The sequence below is a fragment of the Cimex lectularius genome, unplaced genomic scaffold (genome assembly GCF_000648675.2).
Source record: "Cimex lectularius strain Harlan isolate CLEC.00 unplaced genomic scaffold, Clec_2.1 scaffold1, whole genome shotgun sequence".
NCBI lineage: Eukaryota > Metazoa > Arthropoda > Insecta > Hemiptera > Cimicidae > Cimex > Cimex lectularius.
In genome coordinates, this window is record NW_019392813.1 from 3,198,845 (window position 1) to 3,208,273 (window position 9,429).

A 9,429-nucleotide genomic window follows, 5' to 3' on the forward strand; every position below is an offset into this window, starting at 1 on the left:
ATCAATCCTTATTTTATTAGATTTAGATTAGATATATAATAGTTGTATTTAGTTCTCTACACCGTAATATAAATTTTACATTGGAAATTGGCAAAGATGGTTGTTTGACCTTTTAGACCTAAAACTGTCCATAATAAACAACCTAATAGAAATAAACGTATATAGAAAACCCACAACTACAGACACTATGATACCAGCGGATTCTTCCCACCCATGGTCCCAAAAGGCTGCTGGTTTCATTTGACTCATAGACCGGATGTTAAAACTTCCGCTATCACCTGATAACTATAAAAAAGAATTAAAAACTATTGAAACCTTAGCAAAAAACAACGGGTATCAAGAAATATTTATTGATAGGTTGCTGGTTAAAAGAATAAAAAAATTAACTTTAAACGAATCAACAATAGGGCTTAGCCACCCCACCACAAATGAATCATTAGGTTTCCGTTGTTTGCCATACATTGGTGAATTATCGGAAAAAGTTAGTAAAATTTTTAAACAAGAAGGTTTTAGAATAGCTTTTAGAAGCACGGGTTCACTTAAAAACATCCTCTCAAAACCTAAAGACAAAGTAGACAACTTGGCAAAAAGTGGGGTTTACCAACTCAATTGTAATGATTGTGATATTGAATATATTGGACAAAGCGGTAGAGAAATAAAAACAAGAGTAAAAGAACACTTGCCTAAATCGAGCAAATTTTCGGAATTTAAGGATCATCTAAAAGAAACAAAGCATAATTTCAATTCAAATCTAAATACAAGAGTGTTACATAGTTTCAACGAAGGGAAAGAATTAGATTGGTTTGAGAAATTTGAAATTAAAAAATGTATAATTGAAGTGTAAATTTCTTGTGTGTACTCAATTTGGGTGTGGGTCCAAGTTGGCGTCTGAGTTGTCTGTATCTTTGGTTGAGTCTTGTCTTTTTTGTTTTATGTATGTGTTCCATGTAACTCCACCGGTGAGGTTTGGGTTGTTTCGGGTTTCTTTTACTTCAAGGATAGGGTCAGAATGTGAGGAGGGAATTGGGGTGTCATCCGCGGAGGTCGTGAGCGGGTGTTAGGGTATATAGGATGTTAGCGGTGTAGACTGTGTATAGTATGGGTCTTAAGATACTCCCATGAGGAACGCTGGCCTTGATGGGCTTGGTGTCTAAAAATTCAGAACCAATTCCCATCTTGAACCAGCGATCCGGGGGAAGGTTTTCAGGATGAGAAAGTAGATGTTTTAATTTGAAAAGGAGACTGTGGTGCCACACACCAATATAAATTGCAAAAATTAAAAAATAAAAGACGAAAATATTCAATTGGCATTTAAGCGATAAAATAGCGTAAAATAAATTTATTTATGATGCGTAATATAATCATAAATAAAGTTATTCTTCGCTATTATATTGAGTATTTTTATGGTGAATTTGAGACTTGAAAATAAAAGTGAAATTAAAAATTAATGAACCTGCCATTTTGAAACTCAACTAACAACTTATTATTAGAATTATAACAAAGAAAAACGCCGTTCAACTTCTAAGAGTAATCAAAAAGTTGAAGAATCAATTAGTGAACTAGTGTGATAGTTAGCAATATGTTAGGAAACAGTTTGCCATGTTAACAGAGTAAGATTGTGTTTTTGGAAGACAAACCTCGTTGGGAACGACAACAACGATCGATCAATAGCATAAGTCAATTTGTTTACACGAACGTGGCCTTTCAGGGTCTCACAACTTGAACTGACCTATGTACAGGATGTTCTTTTCAGATGGCCCGGCTGAATTTCTCTCGAATCTATGACGCTATAAAAAAAATACTTGTTTAATAGCTTTTAGTCTAGTTTCAAATTTTTTACCTTTTTTGGTGTAAAATTATATAGGGTACCAGTTCAACTTTAATATTTTAAATACGAACTTATACATATTGACACATCATTTTAATGGATATTTTACGCTGAAAACAATGGTGTAATCGGATTTTAAATTGGTTAAAAATGGTCATTTGGTTTGCTATTTATTAATCCAGCAAATTTTCGGAATTTAAGGACCATCTAAAAGAAACAAAACATAATTTCAATTCAAATGTAAATATAAGAGTGTTACATAGTTTCAACAAAGGGAAAGAACTAGATTGGTTTGAGAAATTTGAAATTAAAAAATGTAAAATTGAACATGGTGATAAATGCATTAATAATATAACAGATTTTGATCTACCTCCCATTTTAAATATGTACATAAATAATATCAAACATCCAAATAATTAAACTAATTATTTTAATTGTTATTATTATTATTATTATTAATTTTTAAGGGCGTTTTAACGGCTAAGGTCATTTCACGCCGTAACATCCAAACCTTCTATCTTAGGTTAGCTATATCTCTTCTGAGTGCTATAAAGCTCTGACTCCAAATTTAATTGTTATTATTATTATTATTATAGTAATTTAATAACTATTAAGTATTTACTAGTATAATATTTATTTGTGCTATAATTTCCGCGGTTCGCACGCTCAAATTGAGCGCCATTAAAAAAATCAGCTGCTAATTGGAACGTCGCGTTGGCGGAGGTATCAGCGGGTTCACTTTGGCAATTCATGTCGAGAGACGTGGTTGTAGAAGTCCTTCAATCTGATGATGAGCTAAAAGGCTCGAAATCCGGCGGAGTAGGAACTATCTTTTTAAAAAGGATTGAACGCCACACTCACTCCATCATTTATCATTTCTATAATAGTTGTGTTTAATAGAATATTGAGTGTTCGAGGGTTTAAGGCTTCCTGAATGTATAATTGATTCAAACTCCAGCGAGTAATCCTTCCTCTTGTCTTCTTCTACCCACGACTATGTTCGCTACTTAGAACTAGGCTAAAAATCTTCAAACCCCTCAAATGGGATCCTAAAATTGTACTTAAACAAAAAGAATTTAATACACGATACAAATTTCTTTCCCAAATCTTTGCCAAGGTCTTACTTATGGAAATACGGGGCTCAGCCAAAGCTTTAAACTCCTTCAGAAGTTAATCCTTCCAGTTCACTTTCCGTTTTATTACAAATTTCTATTTAAATCTTACCCTTTCCTTGCTTTTCCCACGGCATAAAATCCCTATAAAGCTAAGTCCACTCCTCACTAACTGGCCCATATTAACACGGGTTTTTTTCAGCCTGAACGTTCTGGACTTGTAAACATTAAGAACATGTTTATAATACTAATTAATCTTATTAATATTATGTTTATTTGTATACACTTTCGCTGCGATATTAGCTTCTAATCATTAATAATTTCAATTTGCCCTGAGAACAACTAAATCTTTTTATTCCTACATAATGCTATTTTAATTTCGGAATATATTTTAATATTTGATAGTCATAAAAGAAGAAATGTTGAAATTTTGGTGAACGGGTGGGTCAATTTAAAAAAATATTTTCCCCTGAAAGAGAAAAAAATTGTCAGTTTCCGTTGAGAAAATCCTACCACTTCCAAACCCTCATAAGATCGGATAGTCAAGCAGCTATTAAAGCATGATCGTGCTAAAAAATACATCCAAAATCTCCAAAACCTGAGAGGAAACACAACAACCTGATATCTTGGTTGCCAGGACACAAAGGAATTTTTGGTAAAGAAAAAGCAGACACTCTGGCCAGATGAGGATCTGAAAGACCATACATAGATTTATACTTGGGATAACAAAAACAAATACAGAATCCTCCATCAAAGAATGAATCCAAATACAACAAAAGGAGAAGTGGATAAACTCTAGAGGTGCTAGACATAGTAAACTTATGATGAAACAACACCTCACCAAGACTGGCAAACTCACTGCTGCAGTTGAAGAGGGTCAGACTCAGAGGACTATTAACTGACTGGAATCTGAGAAAAACCTACATAACATGGGTATGAATGATGATCCCATTTGCAGATTATGTAATGAGAAGGATGAAACAGCCACCTATATCATCTTAGAACTCAATGTTGGTTTGACCTAGCATACGAAAAATCTAGGGATGACGTTCAATGACCTAATATTTCTGAGAAGAAGGATTGAGTCGATTGCACTGAACTAGGCAACTAGGAAGGTACAATAAGCCAGAAAGCTGCAGAGCCTAGTGAGCACAAACCTAGTATCCTCAACCATTTCCAAGGATGGTTCATAAAAATAGATTTTATCAAGTACGTTTCATTACTCGACCAATTATTAAAAAAATATAGTCATTATTGGATGTATAATTTTATTTATTTGAATTACATCAACACTAACTAGGGAGTGTAGTTCAATCACAATTTTTCAACCTGACCCCTGGTAGGACCCACCATCTCTACCAAAATTGTTTAAGAAGTCCTCTGGTTCGTTTTAAGAAAATGACGCTTTACACTGCTGGAACAGAGTAAAATAATTTCGTTTAAAGTGATTTATCGACCACTTTTTTCTTCACAAATAATCTGCACGATCAAGTGGATGGAAAAACAAATTCAATTATCTGCCAAGGTTTCGACCTTTTTAAAGATCATCGTCAGAGCAAAACAATCTTTAAAATGTCTACAAATTGACATAATTAAGTTTTTAATAACTGGTTTCATTTTCTTTGAACATACTCAGTAACAACACTGTTAAAAAAAATTTGAAACAGATTATTAAGAAACTTAGTTAAGCCAATTTGTAGACGTCTTTGAGATCGTTTTGTCCTGTTGTTGACCTTAGAATAGATCAAATGCTTGGCAGATAAGAATTGAATTTGATTTTTCATCCACTTGACCATACCGAGATCTAGATTATTCGTAAGATGCTTTCACTTTTTGGCAATTATTTTATTATCTCTGAGTTCTTTAATTATTGTTTTAAAAACGCATTATTTTCTCATTAGCCCAATAAAATGATAAAAAAGAAGGGATTTTCCTCCTTGATTGATATCGGTTGAAAGGAATGGAATATTTATGAAAAAAAGTGCTTTACCATGAAACGTGAGGATTCAGTCATCGACTTCTCTGACCCATTTCCGGAAAACCAAGTAGTGTTTTTTACACTCTGGCGCCTTTCAGTATTTAGTTCGAATAGTTGTTTTTTTCTCCACCGAAGAAAATATACTTTCAAAAGCGGTAAAACGGCGGGGAAACCGCGTATGAGATAATAATGTTTATGCTCTGTCAGCCATAGTGAGCTAGCTTTGAGTTCGGTTCAGTTTTGTTTGTATTGACAAATTTACAATGAACCATTTTATATTACCGACCCTCGAACCATTTTAACTTTATTCGCTAGACAACGTTAACCATGGCTAGTTTATGATGATCAGTCGATTACCTTCTCCTGAAGTGTCCGATGACCCAAAGACTTTTAGAATTGTTTTCCGTTATGGATATAAAATTTATCGGTTTTTTTAAACGATCACTCCTTCGATGTTCACGTTTGTAAAACAATAAATAAATAAAAAGTATAAACAGATTTGTATGAAACAAGTGAAAGTTGAAAGCTAGGGAACTTGTACCCCTATTAGTACATCAGCATTACCTTGTTTGTACCCCTCTACTCATTATTCCATCTGGACGTCTTAAGCGATGTTGCTAAAAGATTAAGTTCATCATCGAATCTAAACTAAACATTTCGGTTTTTGGAAGGTCCTGTATGATCCACAATTATCAAGAGACGATTATCTTCTCTGAAGTATCCGATGACCCACAGACTTATCATCTTTTTGAATTGTTTTTCCGTTATGGATATAAAATTTGTCAGTTTTTCCTGCTTTCATAGGGCATATTAGTTCCGAAAATCTTTTTTTGCCTAAAGTTCTTCGTAGACAAGAACGACTCTTCAATGAAGAAATCGAATAAGTCCATTCTATTTAGTGGTCTATGACCATAATTTTTTATGTAAGGTTTCGGTAGAAATGAAAAAGTGCAACGAGCGGGATTCGAACCCATGACCTTCGGCTAAATACGCCGCTGCTCTACCACCTGAGATATCGTGACTTCGAATCCCGCTCGTGACACTAACTTTTTCATTTCAACCAAAACCTTACTTAAAAAGATTAATTAATTGAAAGAAGTAATTTGGTCAATAGACACTAAATATAATGGATTTAATAAGTAAAACGAAGTATAACTTCACCAAAAGCTTTCCGTGGCCATTTCATAAGTCGCCGAGAATCGAATCCTGATTACATGACATTTGAAAAATGGCAAAAAGGTGGGAAAATTGGAACGGTTGTAGGTTGAGATGGGAGTTGGTGACCGAGTGGATCGAAGTCACGATAGCTTAGTAAATTTCATATCAGAAAATATGACTATTCTTAATTCACTACTTTCGTGGTCCGCTTGACCAATTAATACATGACAATTAATTAAGGTTTTTAGTTGAGATGAAAAAAGCTAATGGCACGAGAGGGATTCGAACCCACGACCTTCGGCTAGATTCGCCGCTGCTCTACCACATGAGCTATCGTGACCTCGATCCACTCGGACATCAACTCCCCAAGGTCAAGCGGACCACGAAAGTAGTGAATTAATGATTTAAAAATGAAGTACACTTCACTAAAGCTCTCCGTTTCAATTGTCGTCGAGAATCCAAACCGATTACACGACATTTGAAAAATGGCAAAAGGAGGGAAAACTCATAAGGTGGGGTTGAGATGGGAAGTTAGTGTCCGAGTGGATCGAGGTCACGATAGCTCAGGTGGTAGAGCAGCGGCGTATCTAGCCGAAGGTCGTGGGTTCGAATCCCTCTCGTGCCATTAGCTTTTTTTCATCTCAACTAAACACCTTAATTAATTGTCATTTATTCTTAATGATAAATGTATCCAAAAACATTAAGTAAACCCCCCCCCCAAAAAAAAAAAAAAAAAAACCTTACAAAATGTAGTTAGACAAAATAGTAGTAGACTAATTTATTTGACCTCTTATGTCTGTATAGGTCCAAAGTTTTTCGTTCTGTAAACGGTTTTGTCCAAAATACCGTAGAATTCACGTCGATTGGTCCACTAAATGGTTGAATGTCTAATTAGGAATAAAAGACTTCCCACAATTCATATGTGACTGATTGGATTAAATATTTTGACCTATATCACTACTGATAAGTGGCCTTTGGAGGACCTGAATCGTACCCTAGCATGTGGTGAGAGCGAATGTATTTATTGGCGTGATTGTATAGTGTGAGAGGGCCGATGGAAGAACATTTAATCATCTCGCTGTGATTATGATATGTAAATAAGTAAGAATGTATTTAAGGGTGAGTGAGAGTGTGAATGGAACACTTATTACGTTGAGCGCTGAAATGACCTAATTTTGGCTCGGTGGCTGGACGGATAAAGCAGAGACTGTCAACACTCGGGATGGGTGATTCTCGAGATCTGCCGGTAATTTCTTGTAAAAAGCTGGAATTGCCGGCGGACTGCGAGAAGTGATAGTAACTCTGTACACGCGAGTATGTATGTATGCTTGTGCAATTTGAGCTCATATAAATCAGTAAATTATTTTTGTCAAGGATTAATGAGCTATATAGAATAGTAGAATAGAAGTTTCGACTTGCCTTCGTCAACAGGAAACATCAAATGTACGACGAGGACGAAGCATGGGACTTCGGTAACAAAAGTTGTCTTTGGAATTTTGAACAACTCGACTTTCCAGAATAAAAAATTCCTAGATATTTATGATTTATGATGAGGAAAGCAATTTGAAAATGAATTTCCAGCAGCAGAACGAGTACTGGTCGTCTTGGATCTAGTCCTCCCATGCTGTTATGCATTGATATGACGCGCCTTCAGCATTTCCTTGCTGGTTTTGATCATGCTTACAATAATATTAATCCACTAGTTTTCGTGGTCCGCTTGACCAATTAATATCTTTCAATTAATTAAGGTTTTTAGTTGAGATAAAAAAGTCAATGTCACGAGTGGGATTCGAACCCACAACCTTCGGCTTGATATGCCGCTACTCTACCACCTGAGCTATCGTGACTTCGATCCACTGGGACACTAACTTCCCATCTCCACCCCTCTCAAATAATAATAATGATAATGTAAATACATCTGTAGAGATAAAACCAGTGAACTTATAAAATATTGAGAGTTTGAAAATTGAAGACATTCGGACAAATTTAAAAATGCAGTCAACTAACCACTTTGAATAGTACATGAACCAAAACCACCTCTTATCATAAAAAAAATCACCTGTTATGTTATATCTATATTATAAACTTTCTCATGTATACAAACTAACAAAACACGATGCAATCGTACATATGACACGCCAATACAACGATGATTATCCGGGACGCCCAAATTACAAAATAATTTTCGATTGGTGTCATATAAACTCTCTGCTTACTTCCAAAGGTTCATGGAACTTTGATTGTCACTTATTTATGAGGTTAAACTCAGAAATCATTGAACATGACTCAACCGCTTTATCCTATGTCCACGGTATTACGACCAGATCAAAACAGCGAGTACAGGCGGACCAGAATGATCAGAAACGGCCAAAAGACAACCCAGCCTGTTTCACAATTTACGAGGGTATATTGCGTTACATTGTAAACATTTGAACTTGAATATTAGTCAAAATGCAATTTTAGCCCAAATTTATGTCCACTCAGCAAATCATGTTTTTTAACTGTAGTTCACAATGTTCTCCGCCCTCTCTACATGGGTAAATTAAATTAAAAAATTACGCTGAATTAAGATAGGTTTTGTAACGCTGTTCATAAATAAACCTTGTCACTAATTGATGTTGGTTAAAGGAAGTGATTCGGTCTGATTTAGTGATGAGGCCGGTTGTTCCAAATCAACTTTCTCCGAGTAGCCTTCTAACACGACCTAACACAGTAATAATTCTATTTTTAGCAAAATAAAGGAACTGTTCTCCAATTAACTCTCTTCTTTCCCAATCGTGGGAACAACCACTTGCTTTCGAGATGTAAAACAACTGTTCGAGTTTTTTAAAATGAGTTTTTCATGAATGAGCTCATGGAATGCATGTACACCTTGCTGTATGAAAGGTTTATAAATAACACAATTTAAGGAAAATTCACATTGATTTTATCCTAAAACTAGTTCCCTTATCCAAATATTGCTCAAATAGCTGCAGATAAAAAAATCTGCAAAATATATATAGCTTTTTTCATATTAACAGTTTTAAAACCTTTTTAACTGTGATTTAACCAGTTTTTAATTCCAAATTAATCATTTTTAATTTCAGATTAACCATTCAAAATATTCAAACTAAAAACGCCGCAATAAAACGTAAAAAACAGAGAGAACAGAAGTTAACTGTGTATTAATTAATATTTTTTAACTTTAAATTAATCATTTTTAATTTGAAATTAACCATTCAAAACCTCCAAATTAAAAACGCCCCAATTAAAAAAAAGTTCACTGTATATTAATTAATATTGTTTAACTTTAAATTAAACATTTTTAATTTCAAATTAACCATTCAAAACATTCTAATTAAACCCCCCAAAAA

General features: G+C 34.5%; 1 non-coding gene across 1 annotated transcript; it reads right to left on the bottom strand.

Annotated features, from left to right (window-relative positions):
* Positions 1 to 7,850: 7,850 nt before the first annotated feature.
* Trnad-auc lies at positions 7,851 to 7,923 on the bottom strand. The gene has a single exon. It is a non-coding gene; the product is annotated as a tRNA-Asp (tRNA).
* Between the last annotated feature and the right edge of the window lie 1,506 nt (positions 7,924 to 9,429).